This window comes from Sinohyriopsis cumingii, chromosome 1, assembly GCF_028554795.1.
Source record: "Sinohyriopsis cumingii isolate HCF-2022 chromosome 1, ASM2855479v2, whole genome shotgun sequence".
Classification (NCBI taxonomy): domain Eukaryota; kingdom Metazoa; phylum Mollusca; class Bivalvia; order Unionida; family Unionidae; genus Sinohyriopsis; species Sinohyriopsis cumingii.
The window spans coordinates 149,575,848-149,593,300 of NC_142961.1; the positions used below are offsets into that span (position 1 = coordinate 149,575,848).

The 17,453-nt window shown below is 32.9% G+C and overlaps 1 non-coding gene across 1 annotated transcript; it reads left to right on the forward strand.

Moving 5' to 3' along the window:
- The first annotated feature begins 2,190 nt into the window (after positions 1–2,190).
- Trnap-cgg (transfer RNA proline (anticodon CGG)) lies at positions 2,191–2,267 on the forward strand. Its single transcript has one exon. It is a non-coding gene; the product is annotated as a tRNA-Pro (tRNA).
- The last annotated feature ends 15,186 nt before the right edge of the window (positions 2,268–17,453 follow it).

Here is a 17,453-nt window from a genome sequence, read left to right on the forward strand (position 1 = left end):
TATTAGCAGGATGATCGGTGTGACTGAGTGAGAGGTTTGATATCTGCTTCGGAAAGAGACAAAATACATCATTTATTTCCTCTTCAAATTAAAGTTTCACATAACCGATTCATTTGATAAACAAAATATTGAAAACTGTCTCACTTCCCTTTTAATATTATCACAAAGTAATTAAAGCCATTAAGCTAAATTAATATTGACGCATGATGCCCTTCCTGCATATCAATTTGTGCTCCAGTTTTTGGTTTATATTACTTGCTGATACAGAGACGCCCACCGCTGCTGTTGTTGATTTTTCCGAAAAATAGAACTCTGATATTTGAAGCAATTGTATTTATGAGATGTAATTCAAAGTTTTGTTAAGAAGAAACACAACCAATAAAAGAAACCCGTATTTACTAATAAATCTGGATACACTATACTCCACTGCATTTTATGGTTTCGAATATTGTGAAGGTGTTAGTATTTAGCGGAACCAAGTTTAACATTTTGGTGCATGACTTTGTAATTGCGGCCAATGTGGGTATGTGAGAAAGCTTGCCAGTAGCTTCTCGTGGGTCGGTGGTTCTTTCCGGGGTTTTCCCGGGTTCTCCCTCCACCAATAATACTGGCCGCCATGTATAGCCTATCGTGTGCTGAAAAATGGCGTTAAACCCAACAACAACAACAACAACTTTGTAATTGTGGTGCAGGTCACGTTATTTACCTTCGGTTTACCATGTGTTCAATCCATTACATTTCGAACAACCATATGTAACCCTGAATACGTCGAGTCCAAACTGCACTGACATAGATATGCTGTCGCATAATGCGATCTAGCTCTATACAATTTGTTTGGAAAAATCAGTAGAACCAACTACACAGACTTTGATCTGACGGTGCATGATCAGGATATATATATATATATATATATATATATATATATATATATATATATATATATATATATATATATATATATATATATATATATATATAATTTGCAGTTGGATTCAACTTATAAGTGATTATATACGGTAACTGTTTCCGATATGAACAACGTCGTTCAAGATTTCAATAGTGTTATGACTAAGTGAAAGATAAGCTGCAATGATTCAATAGATCGCATACTTCAATCGTCTTTCGTCTATGAAATCATTCAGTGCAAGTGTATGCGGGCTTCATGACAATTTAATGAATTAAGATAAGAATGTGGTTTTTCTAATTTAAGTACAATAAAACTATGATTGAATGATGCCTCGTCCTCCCAAATATAAATACAGGTCGCAACATTCTCATTTGTACTATTGTACTACTTGCTAAATCAGATCAATGTCTTAAAAGAGCATACATAGACAGCTCTAGAACCTGCTCGAATAACTGATAAATGACAAGAAAAAAGAATTTGACCTGCTTCCTGTGTCTTGTATTATGAGTCATTTATCGAACGCGTAAATACTGCTGACAAGTGAATCGTCTTTATGTATTAATTTGTAATTTTATGGTACTAAGTAATATGTAACTATTGCAGGTATATGAGTTTTTGGTTATTTTTTTTTTAATTACAGTCCCACTTCTTCATAAAAACATGCAGAGAACCTGAAATACAATTTTTAAATACCCCCCCCCCAAAAAAAAAAACTATGTCAACCGAAACAGTTATTTACCCTTTACAATTTTCAACCACAGGAAAATCTCCATATGGCAAAATGAAATATTTATAAAAATAAACTGAGGCTGGAACCCGATAACGAACGCATGGGAGGAAGTACATGGATTGTGCACGTATATGAATAAAGGCGAGATATCCCAAACATATCTAACCAGTGATTAATTTCTGTAAACAGTACGTGTCCAGAGAAAAGAAGAGGTCACGTGTAAATACGTATTGATTTTATATATATATATATATATATATATATATATATATATATATATATATATATATATATATATATATATATATATATATATATATATATATATATATATATATATATATATATATATATATATATATATATAGAAAAGTAAGGATAACTAGGTAAAAGCTTACAATGAAGATAAACCAAGCGTAATAAAAAGGAAATGGTATAATAATTATCTTAATATTCTTATACCTTTGTTAGGACAGATATACAGAAGACATGTAAGAATAAAGTGCAAAGAACAGGGACAATTTTATGATAGTGAAGTTCTCACTCGGTACACGACCGTTCCGGTAGCCTAGTGGTAAGAGTGTCCGCCTCGGATGCGGGAGGTCGTGGGTTCGATCCCCACCCGAGTCATACCAAAGACTTACAAAAATGGTACTAACAGCTACCGCGCTTGGCGCTCAGCATTAAGAGGTTAGTGTTAGGACTGGTCGGACTGGTGTCAGGATAAAGTGACTGGGTGGGGCATCATGCTATATGTCTGCGGCATGATGCCCCAGTGCTAGACATCACTAAGCAACCATCTACAAGTGCAAGTGTTTGATGATGGTATAAAGGTTCAAATAACATTAAAAGACATGTTAGGATATAACTGGTTATTTTTCTATTTAAAGTAAATATTTAATAAAATATTATTTATTTACCTGTATATCTTTCTCACCAACAGACTCTACATTGTGATTTTTAAAAACATTATGTCGTTGTAATAATTATCAAAAGGATTTCTCGCATGGGTTTTATTGTCAGGAGAATGTCCCTGTATTTGTACATATTTTTGCACGTGCTCCAGTGAAAGAGTGATAAACATGAATCCTAATCTTCATTTTTGAAAGGAATCAATTAAGCGTAAATTCATTTCAAGGTATTTAATTGAAGTCTTCTTATTTATGTATGAATTATGGAAAGGCCTAATTATTTAGCTCAGGTCTTTGCGGTATTACACTTAACGCTTCAGTTAATAGAGTTATTGAATAGTAAAAATTCAATCAATTATCAAAATTGAACCTGATTCAGGATACTGCAAATTTAATTAAACAGGTAGTAAAAAAGCAAGCAGAATTTCCTAAGAAATGTAGTAATCATGAAGAAAAAAATAGACAATGAACAAATAGATTGATTAATAAATTTTAGACTGAATACCAGTTCGATTCTCAGAAGAGAATGAATTACCGTTTCCTAACCTGTATTATTCTATTCTTTCTCCATATAAAATTCAATTCGTATTATGACACATCATCGTGTAGGATCCAGGGATAACACTTTCCGCTTTGTTACGTATATATTTACAATTGATGATAATAACAACTTCGATATGACTTGATTTCTGTCTGAGGAATACGGAGTAACTCTATCTTTAGATCAGATGTAATTACTGTGAGTGTGATTGCTACGCATAAATGACTATGTTAATGACTGGTTGCATAGATTCTAATTTAGGGACAAACACAATTTTCTAAACTGTTTGAGTATACATTGTTATGTATGTTTAAAGTATATTGTGTGCTTGACCTTTGTCCAAGATTGATGGTGGAATTATGTCTTTCCAAACTTTAGTCATTTTCTTTTAAAGATGTTTAATTCGACTTGAGTTCAAAGCCTAATCTTATTTACAAACTTAGAACGTTTTGGAAGAGAAATTATGACCCACATCATGGTCAAGGGAAGTTAGTATATATAAAAATGAGGTAAACAAAATTATTCATTGCTGCTTTAAAAGTTCAGTCTGTGGAATTTGAGGCGAATCTTTTATTTAAATTATTCATTATAATTACCAAGTGCTCATTGACATCTGAACTGAAGCACTGCTTTGGGATTATTGTGAATTCATTCAGCGACATTCTGTATTATATCAATATAAGTTATCAGTACTGTTGGTACATCAAACTATTCAATACTATTGGTATATCAACACATGGAATATTATATTTCATTCGGAACACTTTATACTTTTGGACATTTTATATATTATTTAGGACTATTGGGGATATACTACCCAATACTGTAAGTTCATCTTAACTTTTCACTTTGTAACTTGGAGAAGTAAATTATTTGTTAATTTTAATAAACTTGTTGATTTCGCTGTTTTCTTTTACTTAATTTAAGACCATATACATACGGGATCGGAATTTTGTTTAAACATTTCAGAGATATTGAAAGATCATCGTTAAAATCTAAATTTACTTTATTCCTTTAACAAAGCATGAGACAAGGACTATTTTGTCTCAGTATTGGATGGAAAATATAGTTTTTTATTCCATTGAGCTGGATTTGGATTGTAAGACTGTGGTTGTGAAAGAAAATTAACGGAATTACAAAATACTTAAAGGAGAAGAGAGGTAAATGCAAACGTTGAGAGAGAATAGACAGAGAAAAATACAAATGCAGAGAGAGAGAGAGAGAAATACAAATGCAGAAAGAAGAGAAGAGAGGAAGATGCAAAGAGTATAGAGAGAAGTGCAAAGACAGATTTAAAAAGAGAGACAAATACAAATCCACACTGAGGGAGAGAGAGGAAAACGCATTTAGATTATTGTTAAGAGGCACATAATTTATGGTTGCTATAAGTTGAAAAATAAGCAACATAATGAAGTCAGGGCTATTCCAGGTGCTATTACTTCTTAGAGTTCAAGGTCACAGTCTTTTATTGAAAGAAATGCATGGATTGGATCAAACAAACTCCAATATGCATCAAAAAACTCCAATCTGATTCTATTATGGAGAATAATGAACCATTCCGGCAGCTTATTGGTGATGCTGCCAAGGATATTCTTACTAAAATATAAAGGGACACAGACATTTATGAAGGTCTCTTGTCAGCAGGCACTTTGTCGCTGTCTGAAAAATTCTTATAGTGAAAGTATTTTATTCAGGAAGTAGATTATAGCTTTGTTAATGTCCCTCTTCAGTGTGTTAATTTAGCATCAGACTTCTTGTCAGGACCTGTGACTATCGGAGCAGTGTTTCTTTACCTCTTGAGTGTATTCATTTAATACTATACGATGACATAGCCGCAGATAAAGTTGTGGTTCATCCACCTGTAATCGACAAGCCATGTTTAGAGAATGAATTCCCACATTTAAAGCCTGTTTATGCAGTTACCAGAGTAATGCCAAAAAGAGCTCTTGGGAATTATGTTTAATAGGAACTTTTTCCTTTAGGTGATACCTTTATTGTTCAGTCTTTTGATGAGGTCACGTTTGCCCTCGGTATTGATCAATTAATTCGTAATAATCGCAGAGATCCTCTTCTGTTACTTCGCATTCTCTCTATTCTAATATCAGGGTGACCAAAGACAATCATCCATGTCGAAGAAGATGTAATGTTTGTTTCAAAAGGCAATTAGAGAAACTGAAGCCACACAAGTACCAGTTTTGTATTTTGTGAAAAATATAGTTCTTATTTAGAAACTGGAGAAGTGGACGGGGAGTTATCAAACTGTAGTCATACGGACAGGAAATTCTTAGTCCTGCCTCTGAAATTCCATGAACTGATCATATAGAAGTCAGCAGAATTTATCACAAGATTTTGAATCTTTCTTATTGGCTTAAAATTAAAAGGTATGTTAATGTTTACTGTAGATCTTGTCACACTTGTTAATTGGTATGAACACCCAATCTGAAGATACCTAAAAGTTCATCTACAACTTATTCCGGCATTTGACGAAGCATTTAGCAAGATAATGGTAAACTGTGTAGGTTCCTTACCTAAAACAAAGTAGTCAGGCAACCATTACTTGTGGACAATTGTGCATCCACCTGATTCAAGTGGCAATTCTTTTGAGAACAATTAAAACTAAAACTATAATAATATGTTTGATAAACATCTTTATATACTTGTTCGCCTACCCAAATTTTTCCAGTTTGATCATGGGTCAAATTTTATGTCTGGAATTTTCCGACAAGCTATGCATGGATTAAGTATCCAACAGTTTAAATCTTCTACCTATCACCCTTTTCTTTATGAGCTGAGGCGTTATGAATATTTCATTTATGCTGTGTCCCTGACTTTTGTCCTGATTGCGAGGAGTAAGCCATGTGTGCTTGGTTACATATTAGATTATGCAAGGAGTGTGTCAGGTGTGAATAGTTACATAATTGTATATACAAGGAGTACCCCAGGTGTGAATAGTTACATATTAAACGATTATTATGTATATTATGTATCTTTAATTTATATTGTGTACCTGTTTTGTGCCATGATTACGAGGAGTATGACAGGCATGAAACGTTACATAATAGACTATGCAAGGAGTGTGCCAGGCGTGAATAATTACATAATAGAATATGCAAGGAGTATGATAGGTTTGAATAGTTACATAATAAACTATGCAAGCAGTGTGCCAGGTGTGAATAATTGCATAATAGAATATGCAAGAAGTATGCCAGGTGTGAATAACTGCATATTAGACAATAGACCTGACTCTTATCATTAATGAATGTTACGTGTGCTTTATATTTGCCCCACTTCTAAGAAGTAAACAGCATTTTTATTGAATTTCAGTTGAAGGTCTGGATTTTTTAATACGTTATTTAATTTTTTCCGTTTGCAATGCTCTGCTTTCCAAAACATTTTGTTGGGTCAAAGGTCAAGTGTCACTTTAAATTCAAAAATATTTTGTAAACAATTATTCATTCCTGTTTTATGATCAGTCTATGGAATCACTTATAGATGTGCTCAGATATAACTTAAGATTAGTATTCATTTAATTATTCATTGGAATTACAAGTTTCTCGTTTACATTTAGACTAAACAATTAGTTACTGTTTATGGAATACTCTTTTAAAGACATTTTCGATTATATGATTGTGACGCATCAAGACATTCAAGGCTATTAGAATTCATTCGGAATATTCTCTACTTTTGGGCTTTCATTGGACATTTAGGATAATTTGGGGTTTAATTCACAATACTGTAAGCTCCTTTTAAATTTTCACTTTGTAACTTAGAGAAAGAGATTCTTTATTGATTTTATTAAAATTGTTGGGTTCACTTTCTTTCTGTTGCATAGTTTAGAGTCGTAACACTATGCGAGGAGTAAGCCTGGTGTGAATAGGTACATAAAAGGCTTTTGAGTGGAGCAGCCCAGGTGTGAATAGTTAGATCATAGGTTTTGTGAGGAGTAAGCCAGGTGTGAATAGTGAGAAAATAGGCTTCGTGATGAGTAAACCGGGTGTGTTTACTGGCATAAAAGGTTTTGCGATGGGTAAGCCACGTGTAAATAGTTGGATAGTGGGGTTTGCGAGGAGTAAGCCAGGTGTGAATAGTGACAAAATATGTTTGGTGAGGAGTAAACCATTTGTGTTTATTTCCATAATATGTTTTGTGGTTAGTAAGGCAGGTGTTAATACATACATAACAAGCAATACGAGGTGTAAGCCAGGTGTTGATAGTTACATAATAGGTTTTGCGATGAGTTAGCCAGATGTAAATAGTTACATCATATAATTTTGTGAGGAGAAAGCCAAGCGTAAATAGTATCATAATATAAACATTACTTTGTGTGAATGTGTCTAGCACACAAAACAAAATTAAATAAATGACGTTAGTAAATGGGATCCAAAATAATTCAAACACTGTTGAAATGACTGAGCTCAGGTTTAAGCTTTTCATATTTTATATTATATCATCAATTCTCAATGAGGATATGCGAAAATAATTTTAGTTTAAATTTGCATTACATCAATTAACCTTGCGCTCCGGTGGCCTAAATGGTTAGAGCGTCCGCCTCTGATGCGGGATGTCTCGGATTCGAACCCCGTCCGTGTCATAACAAAAGACATAAAAATGGTACTTGCAACTGCCTCGCTTGGTGCTCAGCATTAAGAGGTTAGTGCTAGCACTGGTCCGCCTGACATCAGGATAATTTGATTGGGTGGGACATGATGCTACATGTCTGCGGCATGATGTCCCAAATGGTAGACATCACTATAAATGCCACACTGCAGAGATCCTTGTGATAAGACGAAAATTGTTAAAGCTACGTAAAAATCCTAAATCACGCGGGCGCGGGCGCACACAGCCACACACACACACACACACACACACACAATTAGCCTAAAGTACCATACACATTAAATCCACAACCTGTCTCAGAAATACACATTTATGTTCTAACTGAACATACTCTATCATGAGACATGTATCCATTCAGTGAAGATAATTAATCTTGACACAAGTTATCTACTAACTGAACATACTTTATCATAAGACATGTTTCCATTGAGTGAAGATAATTAATCATGACACAAGTTATCTACTAAATGAACATACTTTATCATGAGACATGTATCCACTGAGTGAAGATAATTAATCATGACACGATTATCTACTAACTGAGCATACTTTATCATGAGACATGTATCCATTGAGTGAAGATAATTAATCATGACGCGATTATCTACTAATTGAGCATACTTTATCATGAGACATGTATCCATTGAGTGAAGATAATTAATCATGATGCAAGTTTGTACTAACTTTATCATGATACATAAATTTATAAAAGCAAAGATACTTTATTATTATACAAGTATCTGCTGAATGAATATAATTTATCATGGATGTATCTACTAAGTGAAGATACATTACATGACACAAGTATATATTAACTGAAGATATTTTATAACGATAGAAGTATTTACTAATTTAATATATTTTATCATCACACATGTATCTACTGACTGAACATACCTTTTCATGATACACGCATATGCTAAATGAAGAGACTTTATCACGATTCAATCTACTAATTAAATATACTTTATCACGACACAAGTATGTATAAATTGAAGATACTTTATGATGACAGAAGTGTCTGTTAATTGAAGATGCTTTATCATGGCAGAAGTATCTAGTAATTGAAGATACTTATCATGACCGAAGTATCTACTAATTGAAGATACTTTATCATGACATCTTGATATTACTTGACATTGATTAACTTATAAAAAGAGTACTTACAAAGATTCAAAAAGCCAATTATTTGAATTTTGTTAAAACGTATTAATCTTTTTCTGATCCAATTAGCGCTAATTGCACAGCCTTATATCGACGCAATAGCAAATTTTACCACTGGAATGAAACATATCCCGAAAATTTGGAACATACACGCACGGACTATGCAATTATAACAAGTGGGCGGGGCTATTAAACGTCAAGGAACCAATTTACCACACACTGAATAAGTGTGGTATTAGAGATGCCTTTCCTTGCTTAATTTAATCTCCATTTAATCGACCCTTGTACCATACTAGATCAATTTGGACTTTACTATAAACGACGAAACATATTAAAGTTTCTAGAATTGTTTCAGAGTAACCAAACAGTTGTTTTAGGCAAACATTTCGAATTCATACAAATTATAACTGAACAATTGTGCTGAAAATTGATGGAAATAGGTATGTTGGATTTTGTCTTCGTATAATTTATACATAACAGTGTTCCACTCGAATATCATTTTACTAACGTTTCTACAGACAAAGTCAAGTTTAACAGCAAACTAGTAGATACATTACTCTACAAAAATCATGTCGCATACTGCGGCGAGTGATCTGGGTCTATGCAGCTTGTTAGGAGTAATCAGTAGGAAAACAAAACGTACGTTAAAAAAGTCATATGTGAATTGTATATGTACGTGATTAAAATAAATCTTATTAACGACTCGGTCGTCAGAAAAGATAATAAATAATAAATTCATGAACCTAACCAAAGTGTGGTTTAATTTTTTGGTGACTATCGTTTTATAACAATTCCCTGAGGTATCATTTTTGGTGCCAGAATCAGCAAACAAACGTTCTATTTTCTTTGACTCGGCGTTCCTTAACTGCTTCATTACGTGGAAGAATATTGGATATCAATTTCTGCATCGCCCGCGAAACATAGGCATTAAATAGCGAGCGCTTTTCCGACGGCGTCGGCGTTAATCCTTCGCGTCAAGCTCAGTTGTTCGACACTGTTATAGGTACAGTCATGAACCGTAATCGGTATATTCATCTTTCAGATACGACTCATCAAAGGCAATGGTAGATCATAGTGACTCACATTTCACGCTTCATTTATTAGATTTTGTTCATGGATTTCAATGTTTTCTCTATGTTGTATGTTAAAGCCATAATGTCGCCGTTACGTTTAAAAAGTCGTATATGCCAAATTATCTGAAAAATATTGAATATTAGAAGGTATTTTTCCTGTACATAATTGGGTTCCATTAAAACCAGATAATACTGATATTTCATCATAGTATCTTACAAATTGATAATTTCCACAATTAAAATAAACTTTAGAAACTTGGTTACAATAACCCAGTTTCTGTGCACGAGACTTTTTGATCCCGAGATGCACTATCAGTGCACGTTTGGTGGGAACAGATGCAAAGGTACCGGCAACGAGAACATACTGTATCGTTTGAAGGAATGGTGATAAAACACGAGGCAGTAGGCTGCATCGATATAGTTTTGGTGTGTGATACATTTTCGTCCTTGGCAGTGGGCTACAGTGATATAGTTTTGCTTTGTGTGACACATTTTCATCCCAAGTAGCAGACTGTAGTAATATAGTTTTGGTGTGTGATACATTTTCGTCCCAGTGTGTGCCTTCAGTACACAAAGTTGCTTGGTGGAAATATGTGTAAAGATGTTGGAAGTAGAGTTCGGAAATGGATTCGGAGGATTTTGAAGAAGAAAAATAAATCTTTGAATTGTATATAAGTCACAAAAATTGCAATATAGGAGTGACATTCGTACACAATGGTTAAAATAAATAATATAAGGCTTGTTTCTCAAAGCACGAGTATGACCCCCGGCCCGAGGGGAAAAAAAAGCCACAGTGATTTACAAAATAGATATAATACATCAAGCCTGTGTTCCCAACAATAGTTCAAATAATAGGCTATGACAAATTTCCAATTTGTACATGTAAGTTCCGGTTTTTAAAACAGCATATCTCAACTGCTATTGTCTTGTTAACTGGATGCTAGAATCATCTACTCAGTGTAATCAGTGGCGACCTTTACATTGCAGGGTTTGTGTTCATAGACTACATTCAGCAAACGGTTAGTTTCACGATATCGGTTCTCTAGATCTCGCTGTTGGATGCGTGGTATGCTGATATAAACGGGAAAAAGGATGGTTTTAGATGCCCAAAGCAACCTTTAAAATTATAACCTCCAACAAGCTTCCTCTAATAGCTGAAATCGTTATCGAAAGCTAGCAATTAATTAACGAACACAATACCGCTTTCCAAATTACACTTAACCTTTCATGGGTCATTTGATAATGTTTCAGTGGCAATTACAACATTTTCGGTCGGCCTTCAGTATAGTGTATATCATCAATCTACTATTCAAGACCTTATTAATTTCAATTATAAACTGAGTGATTGCGGTGAAAGACGGCGTTGTTTCAATTTGGTTAGTTTCAGAAACCTCCTGGTTTGAAGCTGGAGCCTGTGTTTGCCATATGGACTACCATGTTACTTTCAACACGGAAGGTAGCCAGTCCTAAACACATGTATAAAGGCACTAATTGCTTTGATAACGTGTTTCTTTTAATTGGATTTTACACCAGTACGGGTCTTTAAGATATTCAAAGGACGAAACGTTTTGTCAGCGCTACCTTTCTTCAAAACACGTCAAGTCGGGGCCGTAACGCGATCACTGTAGTTAAATAACAATAGAACAATATCAGACAAATTTCCAGCTGTCAGAGAAAAATAACTGGTTTTGATCCTGCGATAAGGAGTGTTTCGCTGTTAATATTCACATATTACGAAAACGTTGCTAAGCTAGGCAGATCGGCAAACGAAACCATAAAGCGAAACACATCAGCCACAACAACGTAATTGAAATTACCACTAATAAAAAAAAAACACGAAAAAGAGAGAACAATGAAACAATATACATGGTGCTGAGGTAGTTTACTTAATCCCTAATAAAACCGATTTTCATCATGTATTCAACTAATTCATATGAACATATTTGTCCTCTTACTCAAAAGATTTATGATAATATTCTTGTCTGTGAATGTACGCATGTGCAGTAATTGTTCACGACTTTGATATTATTTATATTTCGTTAATCTTTAGCCGCTTGTTTCTTAAAGTTTCCTGAGGTTCATATAGATTAACATGTGCTAAATGTGCTACCTTCGATAACTGTGAAAAGATGATGATGATTATGATGATGATGATGATGATTATCTGGTAACGTATTGACACCAACATCAATACACATTTATTACAGAAAAGTACAATACATACCAATCGAATATTGCTTTCACGGTGGGTGGGTGTTTTAATTATTAACTTCACCGTAAGAAGAATATAAACAAAAGTATAAGAAAACCAGATCGGCTGTTCTTGGAGTAATTGCTTGTAGTTACACGAAAGCTACCACGCATTGTTTAAGGAAATGTTTGTTTGATTAACCATCAATGTCGTTTCATGTCGCGAATAGTGGACCCTTATCATGAGCACAAATCAGCAATCCATTGATTTCGTAGCTCCTTTTTGTCTATTCTTTATGGATTCAAGCATTTCCACTACACAACGAGATGCAACAATTTTCGATGCGGTTTTGCTCCTGGACGTGTTCGGCGGTTTTCATTGATGATGCAATTCATATTGCATGCGCCGAACTTAGCCTCGTTATCGACCTAATGACCAGGTGGTCATGTAAATACATAAATAAAGGAAGGATCCCCTATCCTTTCTTTTCTTATATGAATATCAGCGTAAGTTTTATCGTAAGACCCCAACAATTAACCTTAAAACGTCTAAACAGAGCCAAAGATTAGCTTTTCATTGACTATCTTTGATATACATACATTGCGCCTTCTCGCATATTTAGCACATGTTAAATGATGACTTTTATATTTGTTATAAACCACAAAATACAACAACAAATATTAATGATGAAAATGTAGTGAAAACGCATCACCTGACAGTTAAGTTAAATCTACGACAGAAGACTAGTTTATCTATCTCCAAGCAAACATTGATCTATAGTACAGGTTGTTGTTGTTGTTGTTTTTGTTGTTGTTAAAGGGATTAAAGCGATTTGCAGCACAAGATAGGCTATACATGGCAGCCAGTATAAATGGTGGAGGAAGAAACAGGGAAAACCCCAGAAAGAACCACCGACCTACGAGAAGATACTGGCAAGCTTTCTCACGTATTCACATTGGCCGAGCCCGAGACTCGAACCCACGCAGACAGAGGTGAAATGGCAGTGATCCGTAACGGTGAGCGCTTTAGGCCACTTGTCCACTCGGGGCTCTCATATTACAGGTAAAATAATGGCTAATGGCATTTTACAAATAAAATACATGGCTGATGGCATATTATAAGTAAAATACATGGCTTATGGCATATAAAAAGTAAAACACATGGAACATGGCATATAACAAGTAAAATACATGGCACATGGCATATAGCAAGTAAAATTCATGGCTCATGGCATATAGCAAGTAAAATACATGGCACATGGCATATAGCAAGTAAAATTCATGGCTCATGGCATATAGCAAGTAAAATTCATGGCTAATGGCATATAACAAGTAAAATTCATGGCTAATGGCATATTACAAGTAAAATGCACGGTTATTGGTGTATTACAAGTAAAATATATGGCTAATAGCATATTACAAATAAACGCATGGTTATTGGCATATAACAAGTAAAACGCATGACTATTGGTATATTACAAGTAAAAGTCATGGCTAATGGCATATTACAAGTAAAATGCATGGTTATTGGTATATTACAAGTAAAATACATGGCTAATAGCATATTACAAATAAACGCATGGTTATTGGCATATTACAAGTAAAACGCATGACTATTTGTATATTACAATTAAAATTCATGGCTAATAGCATATTTACAAATCAAACGCATGTTTATTGGTATATAACAAGTGACATACATGGTTATTCGCTTCAGCAAGATCTGACAAATATAGAAGAAATTATTTAAATGAGTATATTTGTATTTCAAAGTTGTAACACAATCCAACTTACATTTACCCTTAGTTAAGAAAAGAGCAAGTAATGTATGCATTTATTTATCCAATCATATCATTGAATATACATATATAATAGTTAAATACATGCATACATACATACATACATATTTTGTGGACTGTTAAACATACGTAAAATATACATATAAGATCATTAGACATAAACAGTCTAAAGGAGAAGCTTGAGTATCTGATAACTGTAGAGAGTGCATAATAAATCCAAATATATCTTGTATTCTAGACAACTGTAGAGAGTGCATAATAAATCCAAATACATGTTATATTCTACACAACTGTAGAGAGTGCATAATAAATCCAAATACATATTATATTCTAGACACCTGTAGAGAGTGCATAATAAATCCAAATACATATTATATTCTAGACAACTGTAGAGAGTGCATAATAAATCCAAAATACATGTTATATTCTAGACAACTGTAGAGTGTGCATAATAAATCCAAATACATGTTATATTCTAGACAACTGTAGAGAGTGCATAATGAATCCAGATACATGTTATATTCTAGACACATGTAGAGAGTGCATAGTAAATCCAAATACATATTATATTCTAGACAACTGTAGAGAGTGCATAATAAATCCAAATGTTATATTCTAGACAACTGTAGAGAGTACATAATGAATCTAAATAAATCTTATATTCTACACAACTGTACTGAGTACGTAATCAATCAAAATACATCTTATATTTCAGACAACTGTAGAGAGTGCATAATAAATCCAAATGTTATATTCTAACCAACTGTAGAGAGTACATAATGAATCCAAATACATATTATATTCTAGACAAATGTAAAGAGTACAGAATCAATCCAAATATATATTATACTCTAGACACCTGTAGAGAGTGCACAATGAATCCAAATACATATTATATTCTAGACAACTGTAGAGAGTACAGAATGAATCCAAATACATATTATATTCTACACAACTGTAGAGAGTACGTAATCAATCCAAATATATTTTGTATTCTAGATAACTGTAGAGAGTATATAATCAATCCAAATACATATTATTTTCTAGACAACTGTAGAGAGTGCATAATAAATCCAAAATACATGTTATATTCTAGACAACTGTAGAGTGTGCATAATAAATCCAAATACATGTTATATTCTAGACAACTGTAGAGAGTGCATAATAAATCCAAAATACATGTTATATTCTAGACAACTGTAGAGTGTGCATAATAAATCCAAATACATATTATATTCTAGACAACTGTAGAGAGTGCATAATAAATCCAAATACATGTTATATTCTAGACAACTGTAGAGAGTGCATAATGAATCCAGATACATGTTATATTCTAGACACATGTAGAGAGTGCATAGTAAATCCAAATACATATTATATTCTAGACAACTGTAGAGAGTGCATAATAAATCCAAATGTTATATTCTAGACAACTGTAGAGAGTACATAATGAATCTAAATAAATCTTATATTCTACACAACTGTACTGAGTACGTAATCAATTAAAATACATCTTATATTTCAGACAACTGTAGAGAGTAAGTAATCAATCCAAATATATTTTGTATTCTAGATAACTGTAGAGAGTATATAATCAATCCAAATACATATTATTTTCTAGACAACTGTAGAGAGTACAGAATGAATCCAAATACATATTATATTCTACACAACTGTAGAGAGTACGTAATCAATCCAAATATATTTTGTATTCTAGATAACTGTAGAGAGTATATAATCAATCCAAATACATATTATTTTCTAGACAACTGTAGAGAGTACGTAATCAATCCAAATACATCTTATATTTTAGACAACTGTAGAGAGTACATAATCAATCCAAATACAGATTATATTCTAAACAAATGTAGAGAGTACGTAATCAATCCAAATACAGATTATATTTCGGACAACTGTACAGAGTACATACTAAATCCAAATACGTGTTATATTTAAGACAACTGTGGAGATTACATAATGAATCCAAATGCATATTATATTCTAGACAACTGTAGAGAGTACATAATGAATCCAAGACAACTGTGGAAATTACATAATGAATCCAAATGCATATTATATTCCAGACAACTGTAGAGAGTACATAATAAATCCAAATACAACGTATATTCTAGACAACTGTGGAGATTACATAATCAATCCAAATACATATTATATTCTAGACAACTGTAGAGAGTACAACACGAATCCAGATACATGTTATATTCTAGACAACTGTAGAGAGTGCATAATAAATCCTAATACATGTTATATTCTAGACAACTGTAGAGAGTGCATAATAAATCCTAATACATGTTATATTCTAGACAACTGTAGAGAGTACAGAATGAATCCAGATACATGTTATATTCTAGACAACTGTAGAGAGTGCATAATAAATCCTAATACATGTTATATTCTAGACAACTGTAGAGAGTACACAATGAATCCAAATACGTATTATATTCTAGACAACTGTAGAGAGTACACAATGAATCCAAATACATATTATATTCTACATAACTGTATAGAATACACAATGAATCCAAATACATGTTATATTCTAGGCAACTGTACAGAGTAAGTAATAAATCCAAATACATATTATTTTCTAGACAACTGTAGAGAGTACATAATCAATCCAAATACATCTTATATTCTAGACAACTCTAGGGAGTACATAAAGAATCCAAATACATATATTCTAGATACCTGTAGAGAACACACAATGAATCCTAATACATATTATATTCTAGATACCTGTGGAGAGTACACAATAAATCCAAATACATACTATATTCTAGACAACTGAAGAGAGTAAGTAATCAATTCAAATACATATTATATTCTAGACATCTGTAGAGAGTACACAATGAATCCAAATACATGATATATTCTAGACAACTGAAGAGAGTAAGTAATCAATCCAAAAACATATTATTTTCCAGACAACTGTAGAAAGTACATAATCAATCCAAATACATATTATATTCTAGACAACTGTAGAGAGTACATAATCAATCCAAATACATATTATATTCTAGACATCTGTAGAGAGTACGTAATCAATCCAAATATATCTTGTATTCTAGATAACTGTAGAGAGTATATAATAAATCCAAATACATATTATATTCTAGACAACTGTAGAGAGTGCATAATCAATCCAAATACATGATATATTCTAGACAACTGAAGAGAGTAAGTAATCAATCCAAAAACATATTATTTTCCAGACAACTGTAGAAAGTACATAATCAATCCAAATACATATTATATTCTAGACAACTGTAGAGAGTACATAATCAATCCAAATACATATTATATTCTAGACATCTGTAGAGAGTACGTAATCAATCCAAATATATCTTGTATTCTAGATAACTGTAGAGAGTATATAATAAATCCAAATACATATTATATTCTAGACAACTGTAGAGAGTACATAATCAATCCAAATACATCTTATATTCTAGACAACTCTAGGGAGTACATAAAGAATCCAAATACATATATTCTAGATA